We start from the raw sequence: 23,388 nt of genomic DNA on the forward strand, positions 1-23,388 counted from the left end.
ATTCTTGGGGTCATTCAAGCTGACCGTCTGATTCTAAACCCATTTCTAATCCCCAAAATGCCCAATGCTTGACCTCAACTCAGCCCTGACTGTGAATGCCTCCTTATATTTTGTACCTTAAGTGCCTCTTACCCTAGTTTTGGCCATGCATGTAAGTGTACACACACACATACACACACACACACACACACACACACTTTAATAGTAGTCAGAAAGAAGGATGAAAAATTTTTCTCTAGAATGCTTGCAGTTCTATGAAGCTTATCAAATATGTAGAAACAACTTAATTGCACTTAGAGAAAAGAAACTACCCTGTTTTCTGATAGATGATAAGGAATGGTAGAAAAACCTCTTTACTCAGACAGTATCCTGTCCTTTTTTTCCTTCCACGTGATTCTCATTCTGTTTCTTCACAGCCATTATTGTCTGCTTGGCATGACTCCAGAATTCCCACATTAGAATCCATAGGAATAGTATTTGTTTTGTTTTGTTTTGTTTTCTTTCTGGCCACACCCCACAGCATGCAGGCTCTTAGATCCCTGACAAGGGATCAAATCCATGGTCCCTACAGTAGAAGTATGGAGTCTTAACCACTGGACCATGAGGGAAGTCCCGATAGGAATTGGGTTAAAAGTATCTATCCAGTCATCCAGTGAATCTTCCAGAGATCTTACCATGAGGTTCAAGTTTCGCATGTGTGGAAAGAAATACATGTTGGCCTCTGTCTACTTTAATTTATATACTGCCTTTTCTTGGGCTTCCATTTAGATTTAGTCTCCAGCTCTGGACATTTGAACCTGCTTTACTGACTATGCTGAAGCCTTTGACTGTCTGGATCACAATAAACTGTGGAAAATTCTTCAAGAGATGGGAACACCAGACCACCTGACCTGCCTATTGAGAAACCTATATGCAGATCAGGAAGCAACAGTTAGAACTGAACATGGAACAACAGACTGGTTCCAAATAGGAAAAGGAGTACGTCAAGGCTGTATATTGTCACCCTGCTTATTTAACTTATATGCAGAGTACATCATGAGAAACGCTGAGCTGGAAGAAGCACAAGCTGGAATCAAGATTGCTGGAAGGAATGTCAATAACCTGAGATATAGAGATGACACCACCCTTATGGCAGAAAGTGAAGAAGAACTAAAAAAACCTCTTGATGAAAGTGAATGAAGAGAGTGAAAAATTTGGCTTAAAGCTAAACATTCAAAAAACTAAGATCATGGCATCCGGTTCCATTACTTCATTACAAATAGATGGGGAAACAGTGTCAGACTTTATTTTTTGGAGCTCCCAAATCACTGCAGATGGTTATTGCAGCCATGAAATTAAAAGACGCTTATTCCTTGGAAGAAAAGTTATGACCAACCTAGATAGCATATTGAAAAGCAGAGATATTACTTTGCCAAGAAAGGTCCGTCTAGTCAAGGCTATGGTTTTTCCAGTGGTCATGTATGGATGTGAGAGTTGGACTGTGAAGAAAGCTGAGCACCAAAGAGTTGATGCTTTTGAACTGTGGTGTTGGAGAAGACTCTTGAGAGTCCCTTGGACTGCAAGGAGATCCAACCAGTCCATCCTAAAGGAGATCAGTCCTGGGTGTTCATTGGAAGGACTGATGCTGAAGCTGAAACTCCAGTACTTTGGCCACCTCATGCAAAGAGTTGATTCATTGGAAAAGACCCTGATGCTGGCAGGGATTGGGGTAGGAGGAGAAGGGAACAACAGAGGATGAGATGGCTGGATGGCATCACCAACTCGATGGACATGAGTTTTGGTAAACTCTGGGAGTTGGTGATGGACAAGGAGGTCTGGCGTGCTGCAATTCATGGGGTCTCAAAGAGAAACATGACTGAGAGACTGAACTGAACTGAACTGATTGACCTGGAAACTTCAAAGAATGCTTCTTTTGGATATTGCTTCATTATTCTTATCTCTGTGATCTGAAACTGCTAACTCCCCATGCCCAGAGTAATTATTTGAATTCTGTTTGTCAGAAGGTACATTTGCACAGTACTGAGTGACTGTAAGGACAAAGCAGCAGTTTAACATGACCATACTCCTTGGCACACAGGCAGACAGCAAGTGCTTCTGTGACAAAACTTCAACATGACCCCAAATCAAAAACTTACTTTTATAAGATATGATAGATATCCTTTCTAAATGTTTAGTTTGGAGACAAAATTAACAGTTTAGCCTTATGAAATCAGATTTTACTCTGTGTAGCTAAGTAATATAAACCAAATCTGCATGATGCTAATTCACCCAAACATTAATTCATTCGTATGAGTTGAAGTAGGTCATTTTGCCATATGTAGTTACATTTATATTTTCTATTTCAGGCTTTTTTTTTTTTGTAAAATAATACATTTCCATGCCTTATTTCTTAACTATTATCTAACAGGTATTTACAAAATGAATAACAGTACATGTGAAACTAATTGCAAATTCACTGCCCAGTCATTGCTGTTAACATGCAAATCCACTTTAAGTGTTGTGTCATATACCTAATTCCTATAACTATACATCAGTTCACAAAATATAGCTTCTTCTACACAACTCTTCAGTATAATTTGCTTATCATTGCTTAATGGAGTAAATGAAACAATATTTTGTCCATCATGAAGAGACATCTGTGAGAATATTATTCTTGGTAAAACTGTATCAATTTAACAAATAATGCTTGCAAAAGTTGATGTTGCTTGTATTTTGTGAGTAATTCAATAGTTGTTTAGTATTATTTAGTTCATTTCAGAGAGAAGCTCATGTAACCCAATATTTTTTCTTTCCTGTCAGAAAACAAAACTAAAGTAAAGGGCGACAGTTATTTTGGTTGTATAAGTATTCTGTTCAGCATTATGGGTTAAAGACAAACTGACTCTTACAGGTTTTTGATAAATATTCTCTCGGTTTGGTAACCACAATCTACTTTGCTACACCCCCACACCATCTGTTTTTATCCTCATAGTCTATAGGATGACAGCCAAAACTTTCTACAAACTCCAGGAGGATGTGCAAGAAAAAGTTCAATCATAAGAAATCTGAAAAAAACTGTTTTTTATCATTGAGTGTCATTGTTATTATATGGGTGTGTTAGTGGTGGGTTCTCTGGAAAAAAACCAAACCAATAGGAAGCATATCTAGATTTATTATAAAGAATTATCTCACATGGTTATGAAGGCCAGGAAGTTCAAAAATCTGAAGTCAGCAATCCGAGACCTAGAGGAGTTGATGGTAGTTCCAGAATGAATGCGACGTCCTAAGAACAAGGAAAACCAATGGCGTAAGTTCTAAACGTCCAAGTCCAGGTCCTAAAGCAGAAGATGACCAATGTCCTAGCTTGAAGCTTATAAGCAGAAAGAGCAAATGCTCTCTTACTCAGCCTTTCTGTTGTATTCAGGACTGCACTGGATTGGATGAGGCCCATCCATGTGGGAAAGAGCAATCTGCTTTACTCAGTCCACACATGCAATGTTAATCTCATCCAGAAACATCCTTACAGACATACCCAGGGTAACAGTCAACCAAATATCTGGGTACCTTGTGACCAAATCAAAATAACATGTAAAATTAACCATCACAATGGGCGATCTAAAAGTATAGAGTCAACTCTATCCATTTAAACCTAAGAAAACTGAACTCCAGAGATATAAAGTGACAAAGTGACTATCCAACTCATATAATTAGTGGGAGATCCAGGATTATAACCTAAGTCTTTATATTTTATAATATATAGTATATATATAGTATATATAAACTATATATATATATGTATTCATTCAACTCTCATTCGACTATACCACAGTAGTTCTTTTTAAAAATTGCCTTTCAAACTAATTTAAATATAGTCTATGTTAATGAATCCCATCTGTGTGTGTGTGTGTGTGTGTGTGTGTGTGTGTGTGTGTGTGTGTGTGGAGAGGGAGAATATGCATGACTTAATAACTATGTGATCTTTGGGAAATCATTAATACTCTTGAGCCTCAGTTTCCTCATTAGTAAATGAGGACAATAATTGTACCTACCTCATGAGTTTATTGCAAAGATTAACTAGGTCACTGTATTAAGGGTAAGCACTTCTAGTTACTGGAACATAGCAAGTGCCACCTAACCATTAGCTATTATTGGTAATGTTGATATAAAACCTTGTATTGTCGAGTTTTGCCTTATTCCTCCCCTTAGCACCATCCTTCTCTGCCCTAATCACTAGGCCTAGTATGTCAGCTAGTTCCTGTTTCTCTATGATACTGTATCTCATTCGTAAGCACTCAAGGATTTCACAAGCAAACTGGACAGCCACAGCACGGAAAGAATAGCATGTCTGAAAAGTACTGGGCAAGGGGAAACTGGTTTAGACAACTTTGAAGAGGGAGGCAGTGTTCAGGTATTTTATTATTCCTGTTCTTCTGTTGCTGAAGCTGAAGCTCCAATACTTTGGCCACCTGATGTGAAGAGCCAACTCATTGGAAAAGACCCTGATGCTGGAAAAGATTGAAAGCAAAAGGAGAAGGGGGCAGCAGAGGATGAGTTTGTTAGATAGCATCACCGACTCAGTGGACATGAATTTGAGCAAACTCCAGGAGATAGTGAAGGACAGAGGAGCCTGGCATGCTGCAGTCCATTGGGGTTGCAAAGAATTGGACACAACTTACTGACTGAACAACAACAGCAATTCTTTATTAGGTTTTGGATTTTTGCTTTAGCAAAAACAGCCAAACCAATGTGTGTAACCATATTCGCTGAAGTTTCCAAATGTGCAGTTTAGCAGCGTATTCTAATCTGGGGATCATTTTCCAAATACTTGCTATACCTCCAAGTGGGTGGGTAACCTGGGCATTTAGAGAAACAAGAACTTATTAGGCTTTCCTTTATTTTGTTTGTATTGATGTGACCCTCAGCTTCTTCTTAATCACATGTTACAATGTTATTTACAATGAGCTGCTTGTTAAAAGGACTGGCTGAGTGATCTGATGAGCTGCTCTCTGAGATTTTGCCTCATGACAAAGTGCTCATGACGTCAGTTATTTGGGGTGCTGTAAATTTACATACGAGGGCTTGAACTGGGTTTATTTTATGAAAACCTACCTCTTTTTTAAAATGACTTACATGTAAAATATTTGAATTTTTTTTCTTGTCAACAAGGATATTTTCCAATGTTTATTTCTGACAAAGAGTTGACTTCTGGTTACTTAGCAAAATGTTAAGATATTTATGAAACCTATACATATCCAGGAGAACATGTGTTAATATATCAATGGTATGAAAAAATTAGTGCTATATCATCCCTAGTGCGGAGAAGGCAATGGCACCCCACTCCAGTACTCTTGCCTGGAAAATCCCATGGATGGAGGAGCCTGATAGGCTCCAGTCCATGGGGTCGCTAAGAGTCAGACACAACTGAGCGACTTCACTTTGACTTTTCACTTTCATGCACTGGAGAAGGAAATGGCAACCCACTCCAGTGTTCTTGCCTGGAGAATCCCAGGGACGGGGGAGCCTGGTGGGCTGCCATCTGTGGGGTCGCACAGAGTCGGACACGACTGAAGCGACTTAGCAGCAGCAGCATCCCTAATGACAAAGAAATATAAATATCACACCTGGACATTGTTTATTAAAAGAAGTGCATATTTAATTTCTTCAATGGCTCTCAACTTCTTTCATACATGATCTTACTGAGATTCAATATACGAAGATAAACTTTTATTTTAGAGGGACTAAATTTGTGATGCTTGACCTCAGTCACAATCTTTAACTTCTGGTAAGGAATTAAGAACAACAATTATAAATAATACCTGGTGTGCTGTGTCTAGATTTGTGTGTATTTTATTTAATGCAGGTGCATATAACATGGACTTCCCAGCTGGCTCAGTGATGGAGAATCCACCTGCAAATGCAGGAGACACAGGAGACATGAATCTAGGTTAGGAATATCCCCTGGAGGAGGAAATGGCAACCTGTATTCTTGCCTGGAAAATTCCATGAACAGAGGAGCCTGGTGGGCTACAGTCCATAGCGTCACAAAGCGTCAGACACAATTGAGTGACTGAGCATGCATGCATACACATATAACATATATGATGTGCATAATATTCACTACATACAGACACAGACTACATGGCTAAGTTGTGTAATAGGGTCTATAAGTACACTGGAGTGCTCTTTGAAGATAAAATTAGTGTTCAGGTGTGGTTAGAATGATAAATGGACCCTACACTTTTATTCTCCTGATTGAAAGTTTCAGTTCAGTTCAGTTGCTCAGTCGTCTCTGACTCTTTGTGACCCCATGAATCGCAGCGTGCCAGGCCTCCCTGTCCATCACCAACTCGCAGAGTTCACTCAAACTCACGTCCATTGAGTCAGTGATGCCATCCAGCCATCTCATCCTTTGTTGTCTCCTTCTCTTCCTGCCCCCGATCCCTCCCAGCATCAGGGTCTTTTGCAATGAGTCAACTCTTCACATAACATGGCCAAAGTATTGGAGTTTAAGCCTTAACATCAGTCCTTCCAATGAACATCCAGGACAGATCTCCTTTAGGATGGACGGGTTGGATCTCCTTGCAGTCCAATGGACTCTCAAGAGTCTTCTCCAACACCACAGTTCAAAAGCATCAATTCTTTGGTGCTCAGTTTTCTTCACAGTCCAACTTTCACATCCATACAGGACTACTGGAAAAACCATAGCCTTGACTAGACGGACCTTTGTTGGCAAAGTAATATCTCTGCTTTTCAATATGCTGTCTAGGTTGGTCATGATTTTCCTTCCAAGGAGTAAGCATCTTTTAATTTCATGGCTGCAATCACCATCTGCAGTGATTTTGGAGCTCCAAAAAATAAAGTCTGACACTGTTTCCACTGTTTCCCCATCTATTTCCCATGAAGTGATGGGACCAGATGCCATGATCTTTGTTTTCTGAATGTTGAGCTTTAAGCCAACTTTTTCACTCTCCTCTTTCACTTTCATCAAGAGGCTCTTTAGTTCTTCTTCACTTTCTGCCATAAGGGTGGTGTCATCTGCATATCTGAGGTTATTGATATTTCTCCCTGCAATCTCGATTCCAGCTTGTGCTTCTTCCAGCCCAGCATTTCTCATGATGTACTCTGCATATAAGTTAAATAAGCAGGGTGACAATATACAGCCTTGATATACTCCTTTTCCTATTTGGAACCAGTCTGTTGTCCCATGTCCAGTTCTAACTGTTGCTTCCTGACCTGCATATAGGTTTCTCAAGAAGCAGGTCAGGTGGTCTGGTATTCCCATCTCTTTCAGAATTTTCCACAGTTGATTGTGATCCACACAGTCAAAGGCTTTGGCATAGTCAGTAAAGCAGAAGTAGATGTTTTTCTGGAACTCTCTTGCTTTTTCGATGATCCAGCAGATGTTGGCAATTTGATCTCTGGTTCCTCTGCCTTTTCTATAACCAGCTTGAACATCTGGAAGTTCACAGTTCATGTATTGCTGAAGCCTGGCTTGGAGAATTTTGAGCATTACTTTACTAGCGTGTGCTGCTGCTGCTGCTAAGTCGCTTCAGTCATGTCCAACTCTGTACGACCCCATAGACAGCGTGTGAGATGAGTGCAATTGTGCAGTAGTTTGAGCATTCTTTGGCATTGCCTTGAAAGGTTAGGTGCCCTTAAAAGATGCTCTTGGAGCCTTTTATGGTTTCTATACCAAGGTCTTTAGATAACTGTTTGTTATTTTTTATTTCCTTTCACTCTTTGGTATCTACTGTTTGCTTCCATTTGTCTGCTTAACAAAAAAAATTGTTGAGTACCTACTTATGTGCAAGGAACTATGATGGACACTGGGTTGAACACAGCCAATCTGACTTACTCCTCAAATTTCTAACATTCAGACAAATATATAAAGTGAATACATAAGTGTAGTCATTAGAGATTAGAGTAAGACCTATGAAAGAAACACAGAGACTGTGTTGAGGATGAGAATGAAGGGCCTCTCTAGATAAGATGATGAAAATAGCCACCATGAAGATGGGCACTTGAACCAGACCTGAAAGAGAGTAACTCAGAATTTCAAGATTTGGCAGAACAACATTATAAACAGAAGGAAGAGCCAGTAAAAAAACACTTGCAAAGCAGAGAGAATGCCAGTGTTGTGGGCGCATTGAAAAAAGAGGAAGATGAGATTAGTGACGTGAGTTGAAGACAGTGTAGGGCTTGGTAGGCCAAGGTATGAAGTTGGAACTTTCTTCTAAAAAGAATGGGAAAGAAGCCCTAAAGAATTTTTGTATGGAATAGATGTGATCTTATTTAGAGTTTTAAAGATCTTTCCTGATGTTCTGTGAAGAATGAATTGGAAAGAAGCAAAAATGGGAACAGGGATATTATGTCAGTGTACTAACATACAGATAATGGAAGTTTAAACTTGGTGCTGACAATAGAGATAGATCAAAATGGGAAGATTTCTTGTGTATCTGGAGACAGAATGGAGAGATCTTGAGGACAGTGTGTGTGGTGGGTAAGAAAGTATTCACAGGTTCTTCAAGTTGTTACCTTGTGCAATTGGATGGTTAGTAGTTCCAGTTACTAAGATGGGAAAGTTCGAAGAATAACAGGCTTAAGAACAGTCAGAATCTGAAATTCGGGATATTACGTTTCAGATTCCTTTTGGATATGCAGATGGAGACACTGGGTAGCAGTTAGATATCGGAGTCTGTAGAACTCAGGGTAACGAGCTGGGCCGGAGATAGGCATTTGGTAAACGTCAACACATCAAGTGGAGAAGGCAGTGGCACACTACTCCAGTACTCTTGCCTGGAAAATCCCATGGATGGAGGAGCCTAGTAGACTGCAATCCCTGGGGTCACGAAGAGTCAGACACGACTGAGCGACTTCACTTTTACTTTTCACTTTCATGCACTGGAGAAGGAAATGGCAACCCACTCCAGTGTTCTTGCCTGGAGAATTCCAGGGACAGCAGAGTCTGTTGGGCTGCCGTCTATGGGGTCGCACAGAGTCGGACATGACTGAAGCGACTTAGCAGCAACAGCAGCACATCTAGAGCGTGCAAAGCCTAGGGCTAGATAATAGTTCCTAAAGGAAGAGTAGGATAGAAAATAGAAGGTGTCCAGGAAGGAACCCTAAGGTTCATCATCATTTAGAAGCTGGGCAGAAGAAAAGTCAGCAAAGAAAATGAGAAGGAAAATCATTGATGTTGAAGAAAAGTTGAGAGAATACGATGCCACAGAAGCTAAGAGAAGAAAGTTTCAAGAAGGAAAGAATAGTCAACTGTGCCAAAAAGCTTCTGAAAATTAGCTTAGGATATATAAGTGTCTATTAGACCTGACAATGTGGAGGTCGTTGATGATCTTAACAAGACTGCGTTTTTTCAGTTGTTGGGGTCAGGGTTAGATGAGAGTGTTTGAAGAATGAAATAGAGATAATAATGGGGCAAAGACTACAGAAGATTTGCTTGAAAGTATTGGGTTGGCTGAAAGATTCGTTCAGGTTTTTCCATAAGATCTTATAGAAAAACCCAAACAAACCTTTTGGCTAACCAACGTTTCATGTGATGGGGAACAGAGAAATGGGACAAGCAGTAGAGAAAGATATGGACTCTATGAAGATTTAATTTTCAGGATACATATTTATATATATGTATCTTATACACATTTATATGTTTATAGGAAAAGTCCAGTACTGAGAAAGGAACTGATAATGCAGAAGATGGAAGAGGAAAAAAATTCTCAAGAACACAGCAGGGGATGAGAGCATAAGTGGAGGGATTTGCCTTTGGAGCAGGAAAGGACTGCGGGGGGTGGAGATGGAGCCTTAGTGACCATCGGATGTCCAGCGTATCCAGTGCTTGGCATATGTTAGAGGTTCAGTAAATACTTACTGAGTGAACCAAGTAAACATCCGCCCTAAGACTGGGAAACCAAATGGGCAGCAGACGCAAAGACAAAGTGGAGAGAAAGAAAGCAAAGAGGACATGACACGTTCATAGTCCTTCATCAGTTATTGCTTATTTTATAATATGTTCTTTATGATTCAGGTTAGACAACTTAGCCAAAAATTTTAAGAATTAAACTAAAATTTTTAAAAGTGGAGACTCAGCCTATGTAGTGTTTAGCTACTTTAGTTCTTAGTGTACTTAGTGCCTAGTATGATCCCCTAACAATGTGAATTCTCAAATGCAAGAGGTGTGTTCTACCTCAGTAATTCATTTCCAGATGCGTGGCAAGAGCCTAACAAATTTGTTGTTCTGCATGCAGTTTCCCTTAGTTTTCATGATTGTCTTCAGCACTGATAAAATTACAGATCATATTGAACAAAAACATATTCATAAATCACATAACCATTTTTACTTTGGAGGTACAAATTGGCACTTCATAAGATCTAATTCATAGTCACAGAGTCAATGTTTTTCACAAGCCTAAGAAAACTGTCATAAAAAAATCTGTATACTCTGATGAGGTTCAAATAAACATATTTTTATTGTGCCTATGTCGGGATGTTCAGATGAACTAGAAGACAGATCATTTGTAATTACAATTTTTCTAAACACATTTTGAAATACAGGACTCAATAAAATATTTTTGGATATTTGTTGTTTAGCAGTTGCCATCCTCAAAATACATGGCAACCAGCAGTAGTCAAAAACAACACTATAAAGAAAGCACATCAAATAAGATACATTTAGTACTTCAGATTTTTGTTTTCTTTTTATATTAGGAATGATTCTTTTGATGTTAATAAATCATGATACTTTGTCAGTGCATTCGGAGTAAAGGAAATAGTAAATTTTGAGGTTCTCATTTTAGTTCTCTAATTTAACATAATGCAAACAAATTATATATACACTCTAATGAAGTGTATGGATAATAAATGATGTGGCTATATTTTTACCATATGATAAAAACAAAATTGAAAAATAATATAGTCAGAAGAATTCTGATGAGTTAATCACAAATATCAGGCTTCCCTCATAGCACAGTTGGTAAAGAAATCTGCTTGCAATGCAGGAAACCTGGGTTCGATCCCTGGGTTGGGAAGATCCCCTGGAGAAGGAAACAGCTACCCACTCCAGTATTCTTGCCTGAAGAATCCTATGGACAGAGGAACCTGGCAGGCTACAGTCCATGGAATTGCAAGAGTTGGATACAACTTGGCAACTAAACTTACCACCAATCACAAATGAGAATTTAGTCTCATACATTCAGTGGATGAGAATTTAGTTGAATTTATTCTGGAGTTACTGTGAAATTTTCATTTGTGGTCTGTTAGAAAATCATCAAAGATTTATCTCATCTCTTATTATTCTGTTGGAAGCTATTCCAACATACTGATTATTTGCTTGAACTTTCTAGAGACTTTGAGTAGTTCATTATAATAGTTGTCATATTTAGAAACAATTTCAGCCTGGAAAATAAGTTTAATTTAATTTATATATTTGGGGAGTGTAACAAAAGAACCCCTGAGGAAATATCACTTAAACTGAGATCCAAATGATGAAAAAGAGTGAAGTAATTGAAAAGTGACAGAGAATTGCATGTTGGAGTTTGTGGCAAAGCAAAAATGTCTGAAGAAACCTGTATTGCCCTCGCCTTACCAGCACAGTGATAAGACCTACATTATAACAGTGATAACAGAGATTACGGATATTGTACTTGCTGCTTGCCCCACCTTACACCTAAACTCTGACTACCACCTTAACTCCAATTTCTTCAGTTCTCCCACTTTCATATTTACTGAGACTCCCCAGAAGACATCAACGTTTTCTCATAAGTACAGTTCTTTTGGTTTTGCATAACACATGCAGGACAGATGTCTGCTGCCCTCACTCCTGGGGTCATCTGCTCTGGGGTTTCCTGGGCCTCCAAGTAGCCATAGCTGTTGGCAGTGGTGATATCTGCCTGTGTCTATATCGGGACTTCCTCTACTGATGCTGATGCCATTGATAGCTGCACTGAGGACGCTGTTGTCGGATTGCTACTGATACTTAAGGCCCCGTGTCTCTTGACTGAGGATGCGTGTGACCTGATTCGCTACATGAGCCCTCCGTGGGCTGAAGCTCTGTTCTGTGTGACACCAAAGGAAGGGGATTTCTATACTGCCTCTCTTCTACCATGCTTGTGTGTTCCTTGGTAATGTATGTGCCCAAAATGATGTTCTGTTTTGTTGTTGTTCAGTCACTAAGTCGTGTCTGACTCTTTGTGACTCCATGGACTGCAGCACACCAGGCTTCCCTGTCCTTCACCATCTCCCAGAGCTTCCTCAGACTCATGTCCATTGAGTCAGTGATTCCATCCAACCATTTCATTTTTTCAAGCTTAATTTCCCCAGAGTTCTGGAACAAGTCTGCCTAAATTCTTCTCTCCTCCTCTTTCATTTCACCCAAGTCCATTGCCCTTAAATCCCTCTCTTGAGACCCAACCCCCCTTCCCCAACTAAATGTTTTTTTTTTTCCCAAGAAGCTTCTTAAGCTCTCATGTAAATAAAGAAGACACACAGTTATTTCTAACTCTTCAGTTTTCTCATTAAGCCAGATTTTCCTGAATCCTCAGATGCACACATCATTATTTGAAGCTGTGGTTCCTCTCATGTTAGTTCTATATTTTTGGCAACTAAGTTCCTTGACCAACATCTTCTAGAAAAGATTTTTCAATAATATGATTACATGTGGATTTTTAAAATTACATGTGTGCTCCCAGAATCCTCATTTGGTGCCTATGAAGTGATCTAAAGACAATATATCTGGTTAAATTAGTCACCCTCTCCTCCCTCATCTCTCCACTTTTAAATCTTTCATTAGTAAGGAAATGTGATTATCTTGTGAGATATTAGAGGAGTTAGTATGTGTATAAAACCCAGTATAAACTATAATCTTAATAAGAGATATAGCAAGAAAGTTAACAAAGAGACAAATCATCATTTTCCATAAGCAGAATTGATCTACCTTTGCTTGAGTCCTGTAGAACAGCCCCATGACATAATAATAGAACAACTGAGGTTAGAGTAGGAGGAAGTCCTGGCTATGAGCTCTGATTCTGCTACTTTTTGTTCATCATTTAAGTTTTTTGAATTTTAGTATCCTTACCTGTGAAATAAAGACAAAAATATCTGCTCAGCTTAAAAATAGCAAAGTAATTAATAGTAATATTTATTGAATGCCTACTGGGTTCCAGACAACATGATAATCATAGAAGCTTTATCTCAATCGGTCCCCTTAACATCCCTCTAGGATGGGTACATGGAACATAAAACGCTGCATATGAATGTTTATAGCAACTTTATTCATATTTGCCAAAACTTGGAAGCTAACTTGGAAGATATCCTTCAGTGGGTGAATGGATAAATGAAATTTGGTACATCCAGACAATTAAATACCATTTAAGCCTCCCCTAAATATAATTGCCGGCAATGCAGGAGACCCTGGTTCGATTCCTGGATCGGGAAGATCCCCTAGAGAAGCGATAGGCTACCCACTCTAGTATTCTTGGGCCTCCCTGGTAGCTCAGATGGTAAAGAATGAGCCTGCAATTTGGGAGATCTGGTATCAATCCCTGGGTTGGGAAGATCCCCTGAAGGAGGGCATGGAACCCATTCCAGTGTTCTTGCCTGGAGAATCCTCATGGACAGAGCAGCCTCCATGGGGTCACAAAGAGTCAGACACAACTGAGCGACTAAGCACACACACACAGCACAGTGCTAAAAGGAAATAAACCAGCAAGTCACGAAGAGACATGGAGGAAATTTAAATTCATATTACTAAATGAAATAAGCCAATCTGAAAAGGCTACAGACTATGATTCTAATTATATGAGATTCTGGAAAAGGAAAAATATGGAGACAGTAAAAAGATCAGTGGTTAGGAATATGATAAGGATGAATGGATGAAGAACAGAGGATTTTTATAGCAGGAAAAATACTCTGTGATACTATAATAGTGATTTCATGTCATTATTCATTTGTCAAAACTCATAGAATGTACAACACCAAGAATGAACCCTAATGTAAACTATGGACTTTAGATGATAGTGATGTGTCAATGACCTGACTGACCTGCCTCCTGAGAAATCTGTATACAGGTCACGAAGCAACAGTTAAAACTGGACGTGGAACAACAGACTGGTTCCAAAGTACATCAAGGCTGTATTTATCACCCTGCTTATTTAACTTACATGCAGAGTACATCATGCAAAATGCCAGTCTGGATGAAGCACAAGCTGGAATCAAGATTACCAGGAGAAATATCAATAATCTCAAATACACAGGTGACACCACCCTTATGGCAGAAAGTGAAGAAGAACTAAAGAGCCTCTTGATGAAAGTGAAAGAGGAGAGTGAAAAAGTTGGCATAAAACTCAACATTCAGAAAACTAAGATCATGGCATCTGGTTCCATCACTTCATGGCAAATAGATGCGGAAACAATGGAAACAGTAACAGACTTTATTTTAGGGGGACTCCAAAATCATTTCAGATGGTGACTGCAGCCATGAAATTAAAAGACGCTTGTTCCTTGGAAGAAAAGGTATGATCAAACTAGACAGCATATTTAAAAGCAGGGATATTACTTTGCCAACAAAGGTCCATCTAGTCAAAGCTGTGGTTTTTCCAGTAGTCATGTATGGATGCGAGAGTTGGACTATAAAGAAAGCTGAGCCACAAAAAATTGATACTTTTGAACTGTTGTGTTGGAGAAGATTCTTGAGAGTCCCTTGGACTGCTAGGAGATCCAACCAGTCAATCCTAAAGGAAATCAGTCCTGAATATTCACTGGAAAGACTGATGCTGAAGCTGAAACTCCAATACTTTGGCCACTTGATGGGAAGAACCGACTCATTGGAAAAGACCCTGATCCTGTGAAAGATTGAAGGCTGGAGGAGAAGGGGAAGAAGGGGAAGACAGAGGATGAGATGGTTGGATGGTATCACCAGCTCTATGGAAATGAGTTTGAGCAAGCTCCAGGAGTTGGTAATGGACAGGGAAGCCTGGCGTGCTGCAGTCCATGGGGTCTCAAAGAGTCAGACACAGCTGAGCGACTGAACTGAACTGAACTGATGTGGTCAATGTAGGTTTATCAGTTGACAATCAGTGTACTATTCTGGGGTTCAAGTTTGGGGGAGAAATGTTTTTAATTGGGGAAGCTAGGGATGTGTGTGGGAGTAGGAGATATATGGAAAATCTTCACCCCAATTTTGCTATGAACCTAAAGCTGCTCTGAAAAATAGTCTTAAAAGTACTGACCTTGATAGTAGTTAAGTCACTACAGCAAAGTCTTCTGGTTATTAAGTGGAAGAGCTATGCTTCAGATTCAGACCCTCTAACTCTGAATTGCTGTACTTATCTGGTGTGCTGTGCTGAATACGAGATAATGTTCAAATGTACATGAATGATATTAACTCTGAAATCCCTGTGGTTTTTTTCCTCTGAGATATGTGGCTGAAGCTAGTCATTTCTCAAAAAGAGCAACTACATTTTCTGTAACCGTCACTGATGTCATTTCCCAACTACACATGGTGATTTTATATTTTAAAAATCTTGGGGATTAAGGATTTCAGTGGGTTCAGGGGAGGGAAGGCCTATTAAAAAATCTTGGGAATTAGTGCAACATTATAACTTTTTTGTTCAAAAACCATTATTCACAATTATTTTAATGTCTTTGTATCACTTTACAAATCTTAACGTACTTACGTAGTTCTAAAACATACATACTTTGCATTTAGGGCTTCCCTGGTGGCTCAATGGTAAAGAATCCACCTCCAATGCTAGAGATGCGGGTTCGATCCCTGGGTCAGGAAGATCTCCTGAAGAAGGAAATGGCAACCCATTCCGGTATTGTTGTCTGTGAAATCCCTTGGACAGGAGCCTGGTCCTTGGGTCCATGGGGTTGCAAAGGAGTTGAACATGACTTAATGACTAAACAACAAGAACATTTTGCATTTATGCTTATCTAATCTTAAATTATGAATCCGCTTTATTCATTCAAAAGATATTTATTGAGCTTCTGCCATAAGCTAGGCATTGTCTAGACTGTATGGTTAATCAGGAAGCAAAATAGCTATCTTGATTAATATTTCCTAGTTGGGAGAGAGTATTATATATCAATGATGAAAAGTGTTGCAAAATAAAAAGTAAGACAGGATAAGGAGGCACAAGTAACAGGCAAGATGATATTTTAAAATAGTCTGATTTAGGGAAAGCATCTCTGAAAAGGTAGTGTTTGAGTAGAGACCTAAGTAAAATGAGGGTGTGAGTCCTACATATATCTCAGGAAAAGAGTTTCTAACAGTGAGACAACAATGCAAAAGCTGTGAGCGGAGGAGGAGTTCTCTGTGTTGGGAGATCAGCAAGGAGATAAGAATGTCTAGGGTAAGATAAAAGGAAGAGTAGTAGAAGACGGTAGCTGGGGTGGAACAGATGGGGATGGAGGAGGGGAGGAAGGTTGCTATTAGGGAGATCAAGAAGGAACTCTAGACGGTTTTTATTTTTCCTCACAAATTTTTGGATGTATAATTGAAAAACTGCACTGCATAAGTTTAAGGTGTGCAACATGATAATTTGACTTACATACATCATTAAATGCTTGCCATAAGTTTAGTGAACACCCATCATTTCATATAGGTACAAAGTGAAAGAAATAGGGAAAAAATGTCTTCCTTGCAATGAGAACTAAGATTTACTCTCTTAACTTTTGCATATAACATACAACACTGTTAATTATGTTTACTATGTTGTATATTACACCCCTATATTATCTTATAACTGGAAGTTTGTACCTTTTTACTACCTTTATTGAATTCCCCCTCCCCCTGCCCTCACCTCTGGTAACCGCAAACTCAATCTCTTTTTTCATGAGTTTATTTGTTTTTTAAGTGTAGTTGACCAACAACACTATGACAGTTTGTGGTACACAGTATAGTGAAAATCGCTCAATTGTGTCCAACTCTTTGCGACCCCATGAATTGCTAGAGGCATCAGAGGGCAGACACACAAACCATAATCACGGAAAACTAGTCAATCTAATCACACGGACCACAGCCTTGTCTAACTAAATGAAACTAAGCCATGCCATGTGGGGCCACCCAAGACGGGCGGGTCGTGGTGGAGAGGTCTGACAGAATGTGGTCCACTGGAGAAGGGAATGGCAAACCACTTCAGTATTCTTGCCTCGAGAACCCCATGAAGACAAATTAGAAAGACACAAAAGAGGGTGAGCTAATGATGCAGAAACTAGAAAGAGAATTATGCAATAATTACCTCCCATCGAGGTACCATAATATATTTATCCTTTTGAAGTGTTCATTTAAGTTGCTTCTGATTTTTTACTATAATACTGCAAAGAGGGCTTCGCCGGTGGCTCAGCAATAAAGTATCTGCCTGCAATGCAGGAGTTCCAAGAGACACAGGTTCACTCTCTGGGTTGCAAAGATCCCCTGAAGCAGAAAATGGCAACCCATTCCATTATTCTTGCCTGGAAAATCCCACGGACAGAGGAGCCTGAGGGCCCTACTCCATGGGGTTGCAAAGAGTTAAACACAACTGAGGGCACACACACACATACTGCAAAGAAAATCTTTGTGTCTGTTTCTTTTTTATTCATGGAAATCATTTCCTTAAGATAAATATGCAGGGAGGGAATTACTGGATCAAAGATCATGAGCATTTTTAAGAACCCTGATGGTGCCCCATTGCTTTAAAAAATCAATTTCCTGTTCTACTCATAATGTATAAATGGTTAAGATTTATTTCAATCTTGCTTGCATTATCTTGTGGCCATAGCTCATGGAATCCCCATACTGTTGCAACAGCATTTTTTCTAACAAACTGTTAGCTTCTTAAAGACAGAGATCATACCTTAAAATTATCTTCATTCCCTCCTATTTTTTAAACCAAATATTTCACTTATAATAATAAAAACAATCATTTATCTGATATCCCTCTGCATAAAGGTCTGCATGTGGTATAATGGGAAAAAATAATCAGTTATGGAATCAGACCAACCTGTATTTGAACACCACATTCATTACTTGGTTTTTTTTTTAAATCACTTTAATTTCCCTATCAATTAAAAGATTAATAACAATGCCTGGTCTCTAAGTCCTGGTGAGAGCTGAAATGAGATATCTATGAAGTCCCTCACACAAGTAGGAAATTTTACAGAAAACAGTGGAACTTTTAGAAGAACTTTCTCATGAAAATACCTTGTGAACATATATATATTTTTAAGGGCAGAAAAAAATAAAAACCTTCATATAGCTTGTCTGTAGTCCGTAGAGTTCTCATATTATAGTTTTGCTAAGGGTCATGAAAAAAAAATCCCTATGCATTTCATTCTTATAAACTGTTGAAACAGAAAGCACCTGAGGTATCTCTTGGGAATGTACAGGCTGCTACAGTAGGCCTGGGATCTGCAATGTCTCGAAATAGCGCCAGGCAGTTACCTCCAGGTGACTAAATGGGGCTTCCTCTCAGTACACCAGGTTAGAAAGCTTTGTGATTAGTCCGGCTCTCCGAGGTGAGGAAATAACACAAAGAGGAGTACAAATGGAAACCGAACTTAACACAGCATCAGGCCGATTTCCAAACAGGTAAGAGAATCTTTCGTGACACTAAGAGTGCTAGGTTAAGAGGTTGAATATTGAGATTTCTGTCTGTAGCTGTTCTTGTGCATGCATATGAGTGAGTCAGCAGAGAATCTTTGTGATACCTAGGGAAATAGCTTTAGCCTCAAAGTTTGAAATTAAAAGAAAATCCTATGCAATTATTCAATATCTCTCAACAGTAAATACCTTACCACCATTACAAGAAGTTTCTTATAAAAAATTTGTATCCAGACCAACAAGGACCTACTGTATAGCACAGGGAACTCTGCTCAGTGTTGTGTGGCAGCCTGGATGGGAGGAGAATTTGGGGGAGAATGGATACATGTATATGTATGGCTGAGTCCCTTTGGTGTCCACCTGAAACTCACAATGTTGTTAAATATCAAATAAAAAGTTAAAAAAATTATTAAGCTAAAAGCCTTTTCCCCAGTTTTAGAAAATATTCTATGGGAAATACATATTTTCTTTATATGAAGTGATATAGAAAATAAAGATGTGTGTTTCCCCCAAAATATTGTGTCTATAATAAAAAGAATGGAATTACAAATACATCCACTTGGAAAATTTTCATAAAAGGTATTGAGTGGGGCAGCTATTTCCTTGGTTTTGCTTGGGGTAGTTCCCACACTGGGGAAAAAGATGACCCCTTGCATTTATGGTAACTAGAAAAGGAAAGGCGAGCTTACAGTGGGTTTAGTCACTAAATCTAGACACGTTATCATACTGCATTCTGGGGACCCTGCCTTTGTGTGCAGACTTCACGAAAAGACTAGTCAGTATCTTCCATTGTAATCGGATGTGGGAGACCAATAAACGACAGTTGGTGACAGGAGATATCCTCTGTCTAATTCCCAACCGGGACCTCAGCTTTGTTGTTTTCTACCAGTAAACCAAGAACCTTATTATGAAAGCCGGGCTGTCCTCATAAGAATTAGGGCTCTCATTAAAAATTATGTATGAATTCATTAGCTAATCTGTACAGAAAGTGCTATCCTCAGGTGAAAAGACTCACAAAATATTTAGTTCACTTAAGTTTATTTCAAAAAAATATGTATCACGTTCCCATTGTATTCTAAGCATTGTACAAAGTTCTGGGTGTACAAGGATTAAAAATAAGAATTTATGTTGAATGTTTAAAGATAATAGAGTGATTTTGGTGTTGGTACAAAATTATGGATTATTCTGATTTATCTGTGGTCTGTGATGATGAATAACAATGTCAGAAAACAGTACATCTGGTGTTTCCATCCATCTTAATCATAAAATTGGATTAACTTCCTGTCTGATTCAATGTTGCAGAAAACAATCATCAAGATGCCCCAAATATATCATTTGATTCAAGAAATCAACCTTTATTTGCCACAAAATATAGGGCTGTCAGATTTTTTTAAAGTATGTTTCTAGCGTGAAACATGAGGAGATTATAATGCCAAACGATGGTTTGGCAATCATTTCAAAGAAGGATTTAGGGTTTAGCAGCAAGATTTTAGATTAAAGAGAAATAAAAGTTTTTAGTGATTTTCTTTTAATGTCTTTTAATATGAGGAGGATAACATGTTTAAATCTGCCATTTAATAGAAATTAAAGCTTTAAAGGAGACATGGCTTCTTAATTCTGCACACCAAAATATTGTTCCCTACAGCTTCCACAGTCCTAAATTTATATTTTAAATTGCTAGCGTGAATTATCCAGTTGATAATTGATGCTAGATTGTGTTGTATGAAATATAGAAATCAGCCGTTTCTATATTTAGCTGTAACAAGGAGGAATAAGATATATATAGTTTCCTTTGTTTTTCTGAACAATCCATGTACTTCTATCTAGCAATTTAATAATTAGTTCAGAGATATAGCAATCCTAATAAATATCATGACCCCAATTATGCTTAAAGGAAAAAAAAAGGAGTATCACTAAGAAGATTGAGAAGTAATAACAGGATGAAATTGGCACAGTCATGCTGTGCATTAAAGTTATGCTGCAGACAACATCACTCAGAACCTTTATTTTCCAGAAATGAGATGATTCTCAGCATTCTAATCACCAAAATAACACATTGTGGGAAATTATATGCTTATTATTTTGCCATCTCCTTCCACAGATGATAAAAAAACCACAAGAACACTGAGTAAAACTTATTCCACCTTCTCTCTTTATTCATTTTTAGTTATGCAGAAAATTATTACTTCCCACTGTGTCAGAAAAATCAAGATTCCCGAGAATAAAAGTTTTGAAAGAACACTAAATCATAGATTTTTTATTTGCATCCCAGAACACATGCCAATAAACCTCGCTTTATTTTACCATACTTCTTGGGAAATTGGGTGGTTCACCAGAATAGTGAAAAACAGAATCCTGTTACAGTCATTGAAGTGAAACATAAACTACTTCATGGAGGGAATGGAAATAAAAGTAAATTTATAACATCCTTCCAGGGATGTTAGACCACAAACCACCCTGTTGATCAGACTGATATTTCAGAGCCTGTGTGGTCCTCCCTGCCACTCACAGCTCAAGATTTCACGTGTGAAAAAAGTCAAAAGTCCCCAAAGAATATATTCCTGTTGATTGCACATAAGCCCATAAAAATAAAAGGGGACAGTCTCCCTATTTAACCCACAGATGGATAAAGCACCCGGGGTCTATAACGATTGATAGTTTCTTCATTTTTTAAGATAATATTTATATGCTTGATGGCTTGGGAAGCATCACTTTCTGACTGGGAAGCAAAGTGCTTGAGGAGTTAAAGGATTATTACTTTGCCTGGAATGTCTATTTCCAAGCATCCCTAAATGCCACTTAGAAATCAGCCTGATCACAATTCTTACTGCATTCAGTGGTCAGATGTCTCCTCCGTCTTTTCAGAAAAGCTGCGTGAATGGAGCGGTCATGGCTGTGATGATTAGAGTTCATCCTGACGGGGTTGAATGTAGAAACCTGAATTAGTCTGACCTCATTTTTCAGGCAACATTCGTCTGAGCATTGGGCTTTTGTCTGTAGAGTTTCTGCCTGGCCTTGATTCTAGCCATTTTCCATTCAAGCTTTTGGTTACTGTGCCTGCCTGTAGCATAAGAGATGCTGAAGGACAGGGAGAAGAAGTAACAACAGAGGGGAGATTGAAAGACAACACAGGAATAAGAATAATGGAGAAGAAATAATAATCAGTACAAGGTAGAAAACATTATCAGGGGAGTTGAATATGGAAATTTCTGTTGACTGGAGCATATAATAATGAGACTTGAAAATTCTGTTAAAAGCAAGTAACTTGCTATTATATTTGTTTACTGTACTCAGAGTAATATCTATTTGTGGATAAATCGTGATTTTTCTCCTGTCTCCAAAGAACTTTGTGTTAAAACTGTATTTTCTTCTATCTTACCCATAGATGTGTCTGTGACTTTACGAGACAGCAAAAGAGACACTGATGTATAGAACAGTCTTATGGACTCTGTTGCAGAGGGAGAGGGTGGGAAGATTTGGGAGAATGGCATTGAAACATGTATAATATCATGTATGAAACAAGTTGCCAGTCCAGGTTCGATGCACGATACTGGATGCTTGGGGCTAGTGCACTGGGACGACCCAGAGGGATGGTATGGGGAGGGAGGAGGGAGGAGGGTTCAGGATGGGGAACACATTGTATACGTGTGGTGGATTCATTTTGATATTTGGCAAAACTAATACAATTTGTAAAGTTTAAAAATAAAATAAAATTTTTAAAAAAAGAAATAGGTCATAAACCTGACCACAACAACAACTACAAAAAAATATTGTTAAGAATTTGCTGAATGACAAAAAAAAATTTTTTTTTTCTAAGTCTAAACAGACACCAAGTCACAAAGTATAGGAATGATAGTATCATAAAAGTATATGAAGTGTTATTTTGTGATTTTTGGAAGCCTCATCTCCTCCATTGACTCAAAAAAGTCAAGACCTTCACCATTTCATGATTTTTTAAAATAGCTTATTATAAAGATTGGGGCTTCCTCCAAATTAAATAGAATTTAAAGTTTTAAGAACAATGTATTAAAATTCTGGAGGGTTCAGGATGGGGAACACATGTATACCTGTGGCAGATTCATTTTGATATTTGGCAAAACTAATACAATTATGTAAAGTTTAAAAATAAAACAAAATGTAAAAAAAAAATTCTTAACTTTATTGCTAAATTATAGGAGGCTTTTTTTTTTCTTTTGGCCACAAGGAATATGAAATGAAGGATCTTAGTTCCCCAATGAGTAATTGAACCTGCGCCCCCTTCAGTGAAACTCAGAGTCTTAACCACTGGACAATCAGGGAAATTCCAATAGAAGAGTCTTTAAAGGCAAAAGAAAAGATTTTTTTACAAGAATTTTATTAGAGGATGTGAAAAGGAACACTAAGTAAGAGATAATATTAAAATAGAAAAAGGTGATTAATGAAATGAAGAAAAAATTGGTTGTAAAAAGCTTTTCAAATGAGTAGGATAGAGATTCCAATCTAAATCACTAGATTCGACTGTTTCAATATTAATATTTAATTTGTAGTAGTAGAGAGAGAAACAAGAAAAGGATCATGAATATGAATTTGATTCAGTAGCTATAAGGAGTCTTTTATACAATTTGGATCTGAGTTGATGGTTCACACAACCATGGTTAGAGTGGAGTAGGGAGCGAATGAAAGTAGTGATTCTGAAATCAAAGAACCCTTCTTAAAATGTGCTATTTTAACCTTAAACCTCATGCATGTATTCTTCCAAAATTATGTCACTTTTGCAAAACCAAATTATTTGACCATTGCTTTTTCCTCTGACCTAGATTTCCTAATTGAGTTTTGGCCAA

The 23,388-nt window shown here is 38.3% G+C and overlaps 1 protein-coding gene across 4 annotated transcripts in view; it reads left to right on the forward strand.

Moving 5' to 3' along the window:
* Positions 1 to 23,388, forward strand: part of PTPRR (protein tyrosine phosphatase receptor type R) — a 274,630-nt gene that overhangs the window by 115,773 nt on the left and 135,469 nt on the right. The window contains exon 1 of one of the 4 annotated variants that reach the window (XM_070789284.1): positions 17,264 to 18,556. The exons of the other annotated variants lie outside the window; for them this stretch is intronic. The gene's annotated coding sequence lies outside the window, so the exon portion shown is untranslated. Of the gene's footprint in view, positions 1 to 17,263; positions 18,557 to 23,388 lie in introns of those variants that run through there. 4 annotated transcript variants of the gene reach the window in all.

Source organism: Bos indicus, chromosome 5 (genome assembly GCF_029378745.1).
Source record: "Bos indicus isolate NIAB-ARS_2022 breed Sahiwal x Tharparkar chromosome 5, NIAB-ARS_B.indTharparkar_mat_pri_1.0, whole genome shotgun sequence".
NCBI lineage: Eukaryota > Metazoa > Chordata > Mammalia > Artiodactyla > Bovidae > Bos > Bos indicus.